The 16,760-nt window shown below is 40.7% G+C and overlaps 1 long non-coding RNA gene across 1 annotated transcript in view; it reads left to right on the top strand.

Annotated features, from left to right (window-relative positions):
• Nucleotides 1-2,434: 2,434 nt before the first annotated feature.
• LOC125755462 (uncharacterized) overlaps nt 2,435-16,760 on the top strand; it is a 73,837-nt gene continuing 59,511 nt past the window's right edge. Inside the window, exons 1-2 of the long non-coding RNA XR_007412085.1 lie at nt 2,435-3,744; nt 11,110-11,291. This is a non-coding gene — a long non-coding RNA (uncharacterized LOC125755462). The remainder of the gene's footprint in view (nt 3,745-11,109; nt 11,292-16,760) is intronic.

Below are 16,760 nucleotides of genomic sequence, written 5' to 3'. Positions count from 1 at the left end.
AACTTTTCCCCCTGCCAGTATTATGGCAGAGGAGGAAAACCCCAACCCAAACATGAAATTTAAAGTTAACTATTATTATTTGCAACCATGTGGATGGAACTAGAGGGTATTATGCTAAGTGAAATAAGTCAAAGAAAGACAAATGCCACATGATTTCACTCATATGTGGAACTTAAGAAACAAAATAGATGAACAGAGGGGAAGGGAAGGAAAAATAAAATGAAAACAGGGAGGCAAACCATAAGAGACTCTTAACTCTAGGAAACAAATAGGGTTGCTAAGGGGGAGGTGGGTGGGGAGATGGGGTAATTGGGTGATGGGCGTTAAGGAGAGCACTTGATGTAATGAGCTCTGGGTGTTATATGCAACTGATGAATCACTAAATTCTATCCCTGAAACTAATAAAAAAATAACATTAATTATCATTATTCTGAACACTACACTTTAATTACTGGATTTACAGTGACCAGAGGATCTTTTGTTACTCATAAGGAATCAAAAAATCTTGGGAGCTGCCCAAGTGTTTTTCCATGCGACAAGGAAGAACTAGCCCCATCATAGAGAAAACGAGTGATGCTCTCTGACCCTCACCATGAAATTTGTTTGCTCCATAGAAAGGCCAGGCTGGTGTTCCATGCCAGAGTTAGGAGTCCATGGAGTGGCCATAAGGAGTGGCAGTGGCTCTGGACTTTATTTTGGTGCAGGATCTGAGCCCAAGAGTGTTCTTGACCCACTCCTTTCATTTCCCCCCAGAAACAGTGGATCTGGGGTACCTGGGTAGCTCAGTGAACTGGGTGTCTGCCTTTGGCTCAGGTCATAATCCCAGGGTCCTGGGATGGAGCCCCACATTGGGATCCCTGCTCAGTGGGGAGCCTGCTTCTCCCTCTCCCCCCTACTCATGCATGTGCTCTCTTCCTCCTCCCCAAATAAATAAAATCTAAAACAAAACAAAACAAAACACCACTGGATCTTAGCAAAGCTGGAGATGGGATTGGGGGAAGTAGAAGAGAAAGGGGAAGGTGTGAAATAGACTGTTCAGAAGAAGGGGATGTGAACTTGTTGAAGGAGTGTGGTAACCCTGGCTGGCAGAGCTGGTGCTCATTTGAGATTTGTGAAAGAATCTTCCTGGCTATGACATCCCTGTCTCTGGTGCCAGTTCCGCAGGTCTGATGTCTGAGTGGTTCTGGTTAACTGGCACTGGGGTAGAGAACAGCTGCAAGGTGATTAAGAATATCAGAAGGCAAGGGGTGATGTGCTGGACCACAGATTGTCGGGGGAGGAGGGGCAAGATGGGGAAGAGTAGGGTCCCCAAATCACCTGTCCCCACCAAGTTACCTAGAAAACCTTCAGATTATCCTGAAAATCTATGAATTCGGCCTGAGAATTAAAGAGAGAACACCTGGAATGCAACAGTGAGAAGAGTTCGCGCTTCTATCAAGGTAGGAAGACGGGGGAAAAAGAAATAAAGAAACAAAGGCCTCCAAGGGGGAGGGCCCCGCGAGGAGCCGGGCTGAGGCCGGGGCGAGTGTCCCCAGGACAGGAGAGCCCCGTCCCGGAGACACAGGAGCTGCACCAACCTTCCCGGGCGGAAAGGGGCTCCCAGGGAGTTGGGAGCAGGACCCAGGAGGGCGGGGATGCCCTCGGGCTCCCTGGGACACTAACAGACACCTGCGCCCCGGGAGAGTGCGCCGAGCTCCCTAAGGGCTGCAGCGCGCAGGCGGGACCCGGAGCAGCTCCGAGGGGCTCGGGCGGAGGAAGAGGCTCCGTGCAGAGGGGGCTGCGGGGCGGGAGCGCGAATCCACCAGCACAGGCCCCGGAGCACTGGGCGCCGGGACACAGCCCAGGATCCGGCCTCCTCCCGGGACAGGCAGAGGCCGGGAGGCCCCAGGACAGCGAAGACGCTCCTGCCCCAGCTGAGCAGATCAGCGGCCCCGCCCGGAGCCTCCAGGCCCTGCAGACGGAGTTCCTGCCGGAGCTGAATCCAGGTTTCCAGAGCTGCCCCGCCACTGGGGCTGTTCCTCCTGCGGCCTCACGGGGTAAACAACCCCCGCTGAGCCCTGCACCAGGCAGGGGCAGAGCAGCTCCCCCAAGTGCTAACACCTGAAAATCAGCACAACAGGCCCCTCCCCCAGAAGACCAGCGAGACGGACCAGTTCCAGGGGAAGTCAAGGGACTTAAAGTACACAGAATCAGAAGATACGCCCCCGTGGTTCTTTTTGTTGTTGTTGTTGTTGTTTTGTTTTGTTTTGTTTTGCTTTTTGATTTGTTTCCTTCCCCCACCCTCCTTTTTTTCCCTTTCTTTCTTTTTCTTTCTCTTTTTCCTCTTTTTTTCGTTTTTTTCTTCCTTTTTTTTTTCCTCTTTCTCTTTTCTTTCCTTCTTTCTCTCCTCTCTTTTTCTCCTTTTCCCAATACAACTTGCTTTTGGCCACTCTGCACTGAGCAAAATAACTAGAAGGAAAACCTCACCTCAAAAGAAAGAATCAGAAACAGTCCTCTCTCCCACAGAGTTACAAAATCTGGATTACAATTCAATGTCAGAAAGCCAATTCAGAAGCACTATTATACAGCTACTGGTGGCTCTAGAAAAAAGCATAAAGGACTCAAGAGACTTCATGACTGCAGAATTTAGAGCTAATCAGGCAGAAATTAAAAATCAATTGAATGAGATGCAATCCAAACTAGAAGTCCTAACGACGAGGGTTAACGAGGTGGAAGAACGAGTGAGTGACATAGAAGACAAGTTGATAGCAAAGAGGGAAACTGAGGAAAAAAGAGACAAACAATTAAAAGACCATGAAGATAAAGGGAAATAAACGACAGCCTGAGGAAGAAAAACCTACGTTTAATTGGTGTTCCCGAGGGCGCCGAAAGGGACAGAGGGCCAGAATATGTATTTGAACAAATTCTAGCTGAAAACTTTCCTAATCTGGGAAGGGAAACAGGCATTCAGATCCAGGAAATAGAGAGATCCCCCCCTAAAATCAATAAAAACCGTTCAACACACACACACACACACAAAAAAAAAAAAAAAAAAAACCGTTCAACACCTTGACATTTAATAGTGAAGCTTGCAAATTCCAAAGATAAAGGGAAGATCCTTAAAGCAGCAAGAGACAAGAAATCCCTGACTTTTATGGGGAGGAGTATTAGGGTAACAGCAGACCTCTCCACAGAGACCTGGCAGGCCAGAAAGGGCTGGCAGGATATATTCAGGGTCCTAAATGAGAAGAACATGCAACCAAGAATACTTTATCCAGCAAGGCTCTCATTCAAAATGGAAGGAGAGATAAAGAGCTTCCAAGACAGGCAGCAACTGAAAGAATATGTGACCTCCAAACCAGCTCTGCAAGAAATTTTAAGGGGGACTCTTAAAATTCCCCTTTAAGAAGAAGTTCAGTGGAACAATCCACAAAAACAAGGACTGAATAGTTATCATGATGACACTAAACTCATATCTCTCAATAGTAACTCTGAATGTGAACGGGCTTAATGACCCCATCAAAAGGCGCAGGGTTTCAGACTGGATAAAAAAGCAGGACCCATCTAATTGCTGTCTACAAGAGACTCATTTTAGACAGAAGGACACCTACAGCCTGGACCACAGACTGTCTAAGCTAGTTGAGGAAGAAAATGAAACATTGGCCCTGCAGACTGTGCCCTATGGATCCAAGTGTCGGAGCTGAGATTCTGCAGAGAGTGGGAATCACATGCCAGAACAACAGTCTGCCAAGCAGGCTTTTGAAGGTAGTACATTCACTTGTGAGAATAAGGTCTGGGGTTAGAATGTGAACATTGGTAGCTAAGTCATTATGGAGGGAGAAGGAGGTGATGGTTGTAGAGATAATGAAGGACTGAGAATCCAGAGTGTGATGGCTCATCCATGGTATGGAGTTGACAGCAGAAAGGTGGAAAGGACAGGCTTAGTGAGTCAGGTGCTAAAGTCGCTGCATAATAAGGGGGTAAGTAGAAATCAGCCAGGAGAGTCGCATGTGATCAAGTCTTCTGGGTATGAACATTTAGGGAGCTCCACTTCAGGGGAGAGATATAGACTGGAAATGGATCTGGATGGTTACAGTGACTGGAATGCTATAGTATAATATCCAATTATTAAGCTCTAGTCCTTTCACAACACACACATACATGCACACGCAGCCCTAGCTGAGCAGGGTCTGGGCCATTATGCAGTCTCAATTTAGGATAAACTGACCTTATTCCCTCCCACCATCACTGACACCCTCCAAGGGCTCTTAGGACATGCTGCAGGGAGAATGAGGCAGGGATGTCCTGGAGTCTATTCCTTCAGCCCTTTGCCTTCCCTCCTTCATTTGGGGTAGAGAATTAATTGTCTAGTGCAAATAATTAAAAGGTACCATATTAGTGCTCTTCAAGTGGCTCTTCATGGCTGATGGATGGCAGAGGCTGGCAATTAGACACAATCATGTTTAATAGGTCCCAGTGTTTGAACCAGCAGCCATGTCATTTCTCTGTACCACGTATTCATGTATAAAGTAAACTGGAACGACACATCTGAATGGCTCTTTCCTCCCAGGAAGAGGAGTGTCAACATATAAATAACACTTCTCTTAGCCCTTTGAGACAATTAAGCCTTTTTCAGCATTCTAGGTTGATATATTGCTCTGTGCTTCCATGTTAAATGTAACATCTGTTATTAATTTGTCCATGGGAGTGCCCTATTCTGGATCCACAGTGATACTTGTCAGTATATAGGTGCCACACCTGAATTAGCACCCATGTCATTAGCATCTATACTCTCTTCCAGTTTACTTAATTGTCTTCCCTAGCAGTCTGCTCAGGGTAGTCCAAGGCCTGGCACATGCCCCTGGTCTACAGTCTTCATGCTTCACCCCCAACCCTCCATTGAGGTTGAGGTCATCAAAGCCACAGGAGCCCTCTGGGTTTTCCTGGAAGAAAAGAAGGGGCTGGGGAAAAGCCTCCAGGACCATCAGCAAAACAGGGAGGGAACACAAAGAGGGGCAGAAGGAGAGTGGAGAGGTGATGGAGAAGCAGGGGAAGAGAAGGATATGGGTCTGCAGGGTTAGACAATGTCCATGCAAGCAGGACAAGACCTACAGGGCAATTGCCGGAGCCTGTGAGAGATGCACAGGAAGCCTGGCGGTAAGGTATAGAAGCCAGATTGCAATCAGGCTAGGTATGAGGAAATGGAAGAGACAAGTGTGGACAGTTCTTTCAACAACTCTGGCTGAGAAAGGGTGGGGAGAAATGGGGCAATACCTGTGGGACAGGTGTTTTTATGATGGGCGAGGTTTGACAAAAAGCCTACTTTATGTTTAAATGTTCCCTGGTTCTAGTATGTTAAGGCCAAGATGGTACGTAGGCAGTCATAGGTAGGGACGCTGACAGCATGATAAGCGTTGACACCTCTGATAAGCCTGTGATAGCACTTAATTGTATGTATATCACACAGCACCAGTGGTTCTTAGCCAAAGTTCCACTCTAGGACAGTCTGGGGTGGGGAGTGCACAGCATCTATATTATTTGGAAGCACTACAGGTAGATGGCAGAAGAATAAATAATCTAAATAAATAAATAATTGAATTACAAGAAAAGAGGAGAAAGAAACTAAAAAATCTTCATGTAATGAAAATTCCTTCTGAAAGTCTACCAACACCTAAAAGCTATGTTGGATTTAAAAACAAATATCAAACCTTTAAAGCTCTGAAGAGTCTTGCCTAGAGACCAGGTGTTCTCTGATATTCTAGGGGAATGAACCCAATTTTAGAAAAGAGGCAATCTACAATCAGGGAGTATCTGATGACCAGAGACACCTAGTCAAATACATGTAGTTTCCCCCAGCTCCTGGGAAAAAAGATAGTGTAGAGTCTGGCACTTGCTAGTTATAGGCAAAGGAGGTTAACTTGGAAGAAGTGCACTTATTTTATTACAATATAAGTTACCAGAGAATGATTTCAGAATGGTGAATATCTTGGTAAAAATGTGATCGAATGACATCATACCTCAAAAAAATGAAAATGAAACTTAATTGAAATTTAAATTGAATAGAATGAGTTTAACTGATAAAGTACATAAATTGTCTTTTAAAGGGGCAGAATTCAGGGTACCTGGGTGGCTCAGTTAGTGAAGCATCTGCACTGGGCTTAGGTCATGATCCTAGAGTCCTGGGATCAAGCCCCGTGACAGGCTCTCTGCTCAGAAGGGAGTCTGCTTCTCCCTCTCCCTCATCTCTCTCTCTCTCTCTCTCTGTCTCAAATAAATAAATAAATAAAATCTTCAATAAAAGGGCAGAATTCTGCTCCTTGCCAAGGTAGAGTAGCAAGAGACTGCATTTGCCCTCCTACCTGAAAAAAAAACAAACAAAGAAAGATGAACAATGGTTTTGAAGAGACTGGATCTCAGGCAAAAAAGGACAGCTCACATTACTATAGGGACAGGATGGAAATTGAGTCTGCCACTGTTTTTTTGTGGCATCCTGCCTTGTTTCTTGGTAGGATACTACTACTAAAAGTCTTTTTCACATTTTCCTGATACTACCCAGTAGGTATAAATTATACTGTGTCTTGTTACTTTACTATGAGTGAAATTAAATTTAGATAAGTACCAGCTTCAGTCTGTACTATACTTTCATTCCCTTGAGAGGAAATATTATTATCATTTTTAAAGAATCCAATTGCAAAGAATTTTATTTCCTCTTTAATTTGTTTGTCTGGAGCTAAAGTGAGACAGGGAGTGAAGGGAAATAAAGGAGTTCCCCTTCAAGGTTGTTTCCATATGGGTGACCTTTTGAATTATCTCTCTTTCTAAACATCATACTTTCAGTCCTAGCCTTTCCCTTTCTCTCTATATAAGGGCAGAAATACTCCTTATATGCCCATAACTGTCTTAATCAGTCAACAGGAGCCCCATCTTGCTTTAATTGTGTTTTCCTCACCTCTCAGTGCCACTCCTATTTATCCCCCTCCTCCAGAGTCCAACTCTGATAGGATACCATATGACCCTGCAATCTCACTTCTGGGTATGTATCCAAAGGAATTAAAATCAGGATCTTGTACAGATATCTGCACTCTCATGTTCATTGCAGCATTACTCACAATATCCAAGATATGGAAACAACTTAAGTGTCCATCACCACATGAATGAATAAAGAAGTGATAGGTATGGATATAGGAATATACACAGATGCATGCACAATGGAATGTCATTCAGTCATGAGAAAGAAGGAAATTCTGCCATTTTTGACAGCTTGGCTCAATCTTGAGAACATTACGCTAAGTGAAACAAATCAGAGAAAGACAAATACTGTATGATATCACATATGTAGAATCTAAAAAAATCAAACTCAGGAACAGAGTAGAGTGTTAGTTACCAGTGATGGTTGGAGGATGGGGGAAGTAGGGAGCTACTGGATAAAAGGAACAAACTTCCAGTTATAAGATTAACAAATTTGGGGATCTAATGAACTGTGTGGTGATTATAGCTTTTGATACTGTATCATGTACTTGAATGTTGCTAAGATAGTGGATCCTCAATGTGCTCACAGAAAAAAAAAAAACGCTAACAATGTGATGGATGAAGGTGGTAGCTAATACTTATGGTGGTCATCATTTTGTGACATGTAAATGTATCAAATCAACACTTTGTACACCTTAAACTTACACATATTCAGTGTCAATTGATCTCAATAAAGCTGAAGGGAAAGAAAGATTCCTCAGCTTTAACTTGTGGCCCTTTTGCTGATTTTAAATTTCCACTCTACATTTGATATAGTGTTCTGCTTCTAATTGCTGTGTGCAATGTATAGCTTTCCAAGCAGGTATACACAAGGGGCTTTCAGGGTCACAGATCTATGTAGACATTTAATTCATTAGATAGTGTCAGATTGCTCTTGAGAATAATTGCACCAGTCTTTCCTCTCACCATCAAAGTGTGAAGGTTCCATTTCCTACAAGTTTGCAAATGTTTGATATTACCCAACTTCCAAATTTTAGTGCATCAAATGAGTATAAATGATGCCTCATTCTTTCATTATGGAGGTTGAGCTTTTCTTCACATACTTATTAGCTATATAGGTTTGCCTTATTTATATCCTTGTCAGTTTTCTAATTAGGTACCCTATCTTTTTTTGTGTTCTGCAAGATTTCCATATATATTTTAAAGCAGCACTATCCAGAACTTTGTGAGATGATGGAAATGTGCTCTTTTAAAAAATGTTTTATTTTCCTTAAAAAAAAAAAAAAGAAAAAGAAAATTAAGGGACACCTGTGTGGCTCAGTGGGGCTGTGATCCTGGAGTTTGGAATCGAGTCCCATGTCGGGCTCCTTGTGGGGAGCCTGCTTCTCCCCCTGCCTAATGTCTCTTCCTCTGTCGCTCTGTCTCTCTTATGATTAAATAAAATCTTTAAAAAATAAAATATTTATTTATCTGAGAGGGTGAGAGAGTGCATAAGCAGAGGGAGGGGCAGAGGAAGAGAGAGAGAAGAGGCTGACTCCCTGCTGAGTGGGGAGCCCTACATAGGGCTTGCTCCCAGGACCCCAAAATCATGACCTAAGCTGAGATTAAAGAACTTTCTTTGTTTTTGTGCATGTAATGAACCACTTTTCCCAACTCATTTCGTTAAACAGTGCCTTCTTTTTCTGGCAGAGTATGAAAGCATTTTTTTAAAAGGTTATTTACCAGGTCCAATAATACCTACATCTGTTTGTTAGTCGTCTGTTCTATACAATGGTCCTTTTGCCTGTTCCCATGCAAGTATCCACTGGTTTAATACCTTACCTTCATAGTATGTCTTCATAATTTGCCTTCCTTTGCTTTTCATGATCAAATTGACTATTTGATAACCTTTATTCTTCTGTTAAATTTTAGAATAAGTTTGTCAATTTTTTTTCAAAACTCTTGCTGAAATTTTAATAGGGATTGCATTTAATTTATCGTTTAATTTTGGAAGAACCAAATTCTTAAAGTATTATTATTATATCCATGTACACTTATATAAATCTTTCTGGAGTTTTTTCATGTGTAACATCTTTTTTTTTTTTTAAGTTTTATTTTTAAGTGATCTCTATACCCAACATGGGCCTTGAACTTACAACCCTGAGGTTGTCCTCTAGGTCACTGAGGACAGGCTTAGAGGGAACATACCTCAACATAATATAAGGCCATATATGAAAAATCCACAGCAAACATCATACTCAATGGTGAAAAACAGAGAGCTTTTCCCCTAAGATCAGGAACAAGGCAAGGATGTCCACTCTCACCACTTATATTCAACATTGTACTGGAAGTTCTAGCCATAGAAATCAGACAAGAGGGGCAACTGGGTGTCTCAGTGATTGAGCGTCTGCCTCTGGCTCGGGTCATGATCCCAGGGTCCTGGGTTTGAGTCTGACATCAGGCTCCCTGCAAGGAGCCTGCTTCTCCCTCTGCCTATGTCTTTGTCTTTGTGTGTGTGTCTCTCTCTCTGTGTGTGTGTGTGTCTCACGAATGAATAAAATCTTTAAAAAAAAACTGAGACAAGAAAAAGAAATAAAAGGCATTCAAATTGGTATGGAAGTGGTAAAATTTTCACTATTTGCAGATGACTGATACTATAAAGAGAAAACCCTAAAGACTCCACCAAAAACTGCTAGGACTGATAAATGAATTCAGTAAGGTCACAAGATACAAAATCAATATTCACAAATCCATTGCATTTCTATATACTATTAGGAAGTAGCAGAAAGAGAAATTAAGAAAATAATTCCATTACAATTGCACCAAAAACCTATATAGAGAGATGCAATTTATTTTGGATTCTTTTCTTTTTCTTCCTTATTGCTCTGGCTAGAAGCTCCTGTACAATGTTGGATGCCCTTGTCCTGTTTCTGATTGTAGAAGAAAAGCATAGTCTTTCACCATTAAGTATGATGTTAAAGCTCTAAGTCTTTTGTAGATTTCCTTTATCAAGTTAAGGAATTTCTCTTGTATTCTTAGTTTGCTAAGAGTTTTTTTTTTTTTTCAACCAGGAATGGATGTTGCATTTTTGCTTGAGCAATCAATTACCTTATAATGTGATTTATAAAATTTAAAAGTTCCTTATATTTACCCAGTCAGTTACTGTTTCTGTTCTTCATTTCTTTGAGTAAATTCTGTTTTCTATCTGGTATCATTGTCCTTCTGCCTAAAGGACTTCCTTGAATATTTCTTAAGAACAAGTCACTGGTAAAGGATTTTTTTTGGTTTGTTTGTCTGGAAAAGGTTTTATTTTGCCTTCGTTTTTGAGAGGTATTTTTGCTGAGTAAATAATTTGAGGTTGACAGATTCCGCCCCCTTCCCAGCCAATACTTTACAGATGTTGCTATGCTGTCTTCTAACATGGTTTTTCTCCAATGAGAAATCTGCTGTCACTCTTTTTTTTTCTATGTAATGTGTCTGTTATTTTCCCTTCCAGCTACTTTTAAGATTTTCCTTTTATCATTTGAAAATTTCAAAATTTTTATTATGATATACCTTGGTATAATAATCTTCTTATTGTTTTCCCTTTCTTTTTCTTCTGCCTTTTCTTTCTCTTCCTCCTCTTTTATTGTACTTGCGTTCCATTGAGTTTCTTAGAACTGAGGGTCTATAATTTTCATCAAATTTAGGAAACTTTTGGCCATCATTTTTCATAGACTTTTTTTCTCGCCCATTCCCTTTGTTCTCTACTCTTTTTTTTTTTCTTAAGATTTTATTTATTTATTCATGAGAGACACACACAGAGAGAGAGGCTGAGACACAGGCAGAGGAAGAAGCAGGTCCATGCAGGGAGCCTGATATGGGACTCGATCCCGGGTCTCCAGGATCACACCCTGGGCTGAAGGTGGCGCTAAACCGCTGAGCCACCCAGGGATCCCCCTGTTCTCTATTCTTTAGGGGCTCCAGTTGTATATATACTTGATCACTTGTAGTCATCCCACAGTTCAGTGATGCTCTGTTCATTTATTTTACTCTTTGTTCTCTCTGTGTCTTATTTTGGATAGTTTCTATTTTTGTATCTTCAACTTCATAAATCCTCTCTAATATCTAGTAGTTACTTTAGGGTTTATATTATGCTTATTTATTTATTTATTTATTTATTTATTTATTTATTTATTTTAGACACAGAGAGAGAGGCAGAGACACAGGAGGAGGGAGAAGCAGGCTCCATGCAGGGAGCCCGACGTGGGACTCGATCCCAGGACTCCAGGATCGCGCCATGTGTCAAAGGCAGGCGTTAAACTGCTGAGCCACCTAGGGATCCCTGTATTATGCATCTTTAACCTACTACAATCTATCCCCAAGTGATGTATCACTTCAATTATAGTATTAGATACTTATACTTTCCTTATATTTCTCCCCTCCTGGAATTTGTTTCATCCATTTTATACATTTGTTATAAACCCTACAATGAGATGTTATTGCCTTTGTTAAGCCACCGTTTATTTTTAAAGAGACTTAAATAATAAGAAAAAATATGCATATTTACCCTTGTATTTACCATTTCTGGTGCTTTTCATTTCTTTGTGTAGATTCAAATTTATTTCTGACATGGTTTCCCATTTGCTGGCAGGATATCCTCTAACATTTTTTTGTAGTGCAGTTCTGATGATGATAAATTCTTTAGCTTTTGTATGTCCGAAAACATCCTTATTTTGCCTTAGTTTTTTTTAAAGATTTTATTTATTTATTTGAGAGAGACAGAGATAATGAGACAGAGCAGGAGTGGGGGAGAGAAGAGGCTCCCTGCTGAGCAAGAGAGCCAGATGTGGGGCTCAATCCCAGGACCCTGGGATCACAACCTGAGCTGAAGGCAGACCCTTAATCAACTGAGCCACACAGGCACTCCTTGCCTTTGTTTTTTAAAAGATATTTTCATTGGGTGTAGGATTTAAGGTAGACAATTTTCTTCTTTCTGTGCTTTGAGCATATTGCTCCATATCTTCTTGCTTACATTGTTTCCAATGAGAAGTCTGTTATTCTTACCTTTGTATGTATGTAACTCCCCTGACCTCCTGCCCCAGCTTAAGAGTTTCTCATCACTGTTTTTTAAAATTATTTTGTTATTTGGTGTAGTTTTCTTCATGTTTCTTAGGCTTAGGGTTCATTGAATTCCTTGGATCTTTGGAGTTATTGTTTGCAAAAAAGTAGGAAAATTTTCAGCCATGAAATCAAATATTTTTGATCTCCTCCTGCCTTCTCTCCTATGAAGACTACATTTATATATGTGTTAGCCTGATTGAAGTTGTGCTGCAGTTCACCAGGTTATTTTTCTTTTCTCCTTCTTTTCTTCTGCCAAGTCTAATCTGCCATCAATACCATCCAGTGCATTTTCATTTCAGACCTTATAGTCTTTGTTTCTAGAAGTTTGATTTAGGTGCTTTTTAAAAACATAGATCTTACATTTCTATTTAAAATTTTGAACATAGAAAATACAGTTATAATAATAATTGTTTTAAGATCTTTGCTTATTCTAACAAAGGTGACAGCTGTTGGTTGGTTGGCTTCAATTTATTGTTTTTCTTATTGTGAATTGTATTTTCCTGCTTCTTTTCATTGCCTAGTGACCTTTGTTTTAACACCAGACATTGTGAATTTTACCTTGCTGAGTGCTGGATATTTTTGTTGTTGTTGTACTGTTAATAGTCATAAAGTTTGTTCTGGGATGTAGTTAAATTTCTTAGAAAAAGTCAAATTCCTTTCAAGTCTTATTTTTATGATTCCGGTGGGTCCAGAGTAGTACTTTAGTCTAGGGCTTATTATTTGCCATTACTGAGGCAAGGTTTTTCTGAGTGTTCTATTCAATGTTCTGTGAATTATGAGTTTTTCCAGGCTGGCTGGTGGGAACAGGCACTGTTCCCAGCTTGGTGTCAGTGCCAGCCCCTGTTCTTCAATTCTGTCAGATAGTTTTGTTCCCTTAGTCTTAGGCAGTTCCTCTCCTCCTGTGCCGGTGAATACTTCTCTGCTAAATACTCAAGACTGACCATCTCAGATCTCTAGAATTCTCTCTCTGTCCTAAGCACTCCAGCCACCTCGCTCTCCCGATGACTGTCAGCTGTGACTCCTTGACTCAGGAAGGCTGTTAGTTTCTGCCTGGGTTCCCTCGCTCTGTACTGCAGCCTAGAAACTCTTAAGGCAGTAAGCTGGGCAACCAGAGCTCACAGTATTTTGTTCTCTCAGGTTAATGTTTATTATTGTCAAATGTCCAATATCTTTAAACCTGTTGTTTCACATATTGTGTCTTGGTTTGTTTGTTTGTTTGTTTGTTTGAGGCAAGAGTATAAGCTTCTGTTTTTATGAGAGAACGAGTGAGAAGCGCAGGGCGGCCGGCAGCCCCTGAGGCCGGTGGGTGAACTGGGGGCCCAGGGAGGGGTCAGCAGCTCAGACCTGCAGAGACCCAGGGCCCTCGCCGCGGGGGCCCACCTGCCAGGCCCAGACTTTGAAGCAGTCGTGAGCCTCACCCCCCGCCCCGGTCCACGGCGGTGCCACCCTTGACGGTGAGGGCGGTTGGTCTTCCTTCTACCAGACACTGCTGTGGGAAGATCGAAATGGGAGTTACCTACCGCATTTGGCCAATAGGAAGACCACCCTTGGGGAAGATTTACTGGCCGTTCATGGAAGGCCTGTGTATATAACATGAAAAAGCTGCTCTCAACTTACCCCCCAACCTTTTCAGAAGAAGACTTTTGCCACATCTAGGCCTTCTAGATGTAAAGAGGTGGCCGACATATAATAAAGTAGTTAGAAAATCATACGTCTTGTAAATGCCTGTTTGTTTTTTAAATCATAGAAAAGAAATGTCTTTTTGAAATGGAATTGTTAGATCACTTCTAGAAGCGACGTCAGGAGCGACACACGTTCACATTTGTGCAGTGGGTAAGAGGACATGAAGTAGACCTTGAGGAGGAAGAAAAGAAGGTTCTGTGCCAGACTGGTCATACTTAGAAGACATTTTCACATTATAACCATTGTTTTGTGTGTGCATTTTATTCCTCAACTACTATGTATATAGTTGACAATGCTAAGTACCTTTGTCAAATATCTAGTCTTTCTAGATGTTCTGAAGTGCCTGATACACGTTAAAAATAGAGGTAGTAAAAATACATTTTGTAAATATCTTCGTTGACACTCATAGGAAATGCTGTTTAATTTGGGGGGAATGGCCAAACCACCTCTTTGAACAGTATGCATTGTGTTTGTGCACTGGTTCAAAGGAGGAGGGAGGAGAAGGAAGTGCAAAGAGCTCTGCCAGTGTGTTTATGGTGAGGGAAGATTAACCATTGTCCTTTATGTTCCTGCATTTTGTTTTACTTAACTGTGTATATAGTGTATATACTGGACAAATGAGTCCTAATTTTCAACATCTAGTCTTTCTAGATGTTAAAGAGATTGCCAGTGTATGACAAAAATAGAGTTAGTAAACTAATATGTTTTGTACATTTTGTGTTAAAATTCTTAGATTGTCTTCTGAAAATTGGAGCATTATAGCCCACTGGGTTTGTGGAGGAAGAAGGGAAGAGAAGTTAGTCTTAGGCTAGAATGTTCTTATTTTGAAGACACTTTCAGATTATAACTGTTACATGTGTGCAGTTTATTCAAGACTGCTATGTATATAGTGGACAAATTAAGTCCTTATTTAAAACATCTAGTCTGTCTAGATGTTTAGAAGTGCCCAACGTATGTTAAATGTAGAGGTAGTAAAACAGCACTCTGTAAATATCTTTTTGCCAAAATTCATAGGAAATAACTCTTGGGAGTGGAATTGTTAAACCACCTCTGACAGTATATGCTGTCGTGTATATTCAGTGGTTTGGAGGAGGTGGTTCAGTGGTTTGGAGGAGGAGGGAAAGAATTGCAAAAGGTAATATGCTAGTGTGTTCATACTTGGACATTTTCAGACAAAGCCATTTTTTGTATGTTCTGTGCATTTTGTTTTGCTGTGTATATAGTGTATATAATAGACAAATGAGTCCTAATTTTGCAACGTCTAGTCTCTGGATGTTAAAAGAGGTTGCCAACGTATGATAAAGTAGTAAAATTAGCACATTCTGTACACGTTGTGTTGAAATTCAAAGGAAAGCTTTTCTTCTGTAAATAACTTTTGGATATGAATTTGTTCAACCACCTTTAAGCATTACACATGTCTGTACTTGTCTACTGGATTAGTGGGGGAGAGAAAGAAGTGAGGGAGGGAATAGTTTAGGCCAAAATGGTGGTCATATTTAGAAGATACCTCAGATTGTACCCGTTGTTAGGTGTGTGCAATTCTACTTAACAGTGCTGTGTACATAGTGGACAAGCTAGTTCTTATGTGAAATATCTAGTCTTTCTAAGATATTTAGAAATACTTGATGTACTTAGAAGTAGAGTAATGCTTCTTGAAAATAGCTTTTAAAGACTGATGGGAAATATTATCTATGGAAATAGAATTGCTAAACCACCTCTCTGAACAGTACACTTGTTCAGTGGTTTGAGGGAGGTGGGAGGGAAGGAATTGCAAAAGATTTTTTGCTAGTGTGTGCTAGGAGATTTCAGCTTATCCATTGTGCTATGTTATGTGCATTTAACTTGACTGTATATATTGTATATATACTGGAAAAATAGGTCCTAATTTTATAATATCTAGTTTCTAGATATTTAAGAGGTTGCCAATGTATGACAAAAGTAGTTAGTAAACTAACACATTTTGTACACTTTGTGTAAAATTCATCTAAAGACTGTCCTCTGAAAAGGACTTTTAGAGATAACATTGTAGTCACATCTCAGTGACATGTGCCTGTCTACTCACCCTCTGGTTTGGCGTGGAGAGAAGTTGTGAGAAATGAAGGGTTCTAGACTAGATAGAATGTTCCTATGCAGAAGACACTTTCAGATATAACCCATTGTTACACGTGTGTAGTTTATTCAACACTACTGTGTATATAGTGGACAAACTTAAGTCCTTATTTGAAACATCTATCCTTTCTAGATGTTTAGAAGTGCACAAAGTATGTTAAAAGTAGGGGTAGTAAAATAACACATTTTGCAGATAATCCTTTTGTTAAAATTCATATGAAATATTGTCTTTTGAAAATGGTATGATCAAAGTGATCAAACCACCTCCCAGAGCAGTACACATTATATGATATCTGTGCTGGTTCAGGGAGGAAGAAGAAAGCACAAAGGGCTTTATACCAGTATGTTTATAGTGAGGTGGGATTAACCATTTTCCTGTATGTCTGCATTTTGTTTTACTTAGCTATGTATATAAAGGACAAATGAGTCCTAACTTACAATATCTAGTCTTTCTAGATGTTAAAGAGGTTGCCAGTTTATGACAAAAGTAGTAAAAAAAAAAAAATACATTGTGTACACTTTGTTTTTTTTTTTAATTCATCTCTCTCTTTTTTTTTTTTTTAGATTTTATTTATTTATTAATGAGAGACACACACGGAGAGGGGGAGAGAGACACAGAGACAGAGACACAGGCAGAGGGAAGCCTGATGTGGGACTCAATCCAGGGTCTCCAGGACCACGCCCCAGGCTGCAGGCAGCGCTAAACCGCTGCGCCACTGGGGCTGCCCCATTGTGTACACTTTGTGTTTAAATTCATAGGAAAGACTGTTCTGAAAACTAGAAGTGAAATTGTTAAATCCCCTCTAAGCATTACAGATGCTTATACTTTTCACTAGGTTGATACAGATGAGAAGAGGAAGGGTTCTAGGCCACAATGTTCTTTCAGTGCTACTATGTATGTAGTGGGCAAATTTTAAATACTTACTTGAAACATCTAG

This window comes from Canis lupus, chromosome 7, assembly GCF_003254725.2.
Source record: "Canis lupus dingo isolate Sandy chromosome 7, ASM325472v2, whole genome shotgun sequence".
Taxonomy (NCBI): domain Eukaryota; kingdom Metazoa; phylum Chordata; class Mammalia; order Carnivora; family Canidae; genus Canis; species Canis lupus.
Note: the sequence above shows the minus strand (reverse complement) of the source record. Positions and strands in the feature narration are given on the sequence as shown.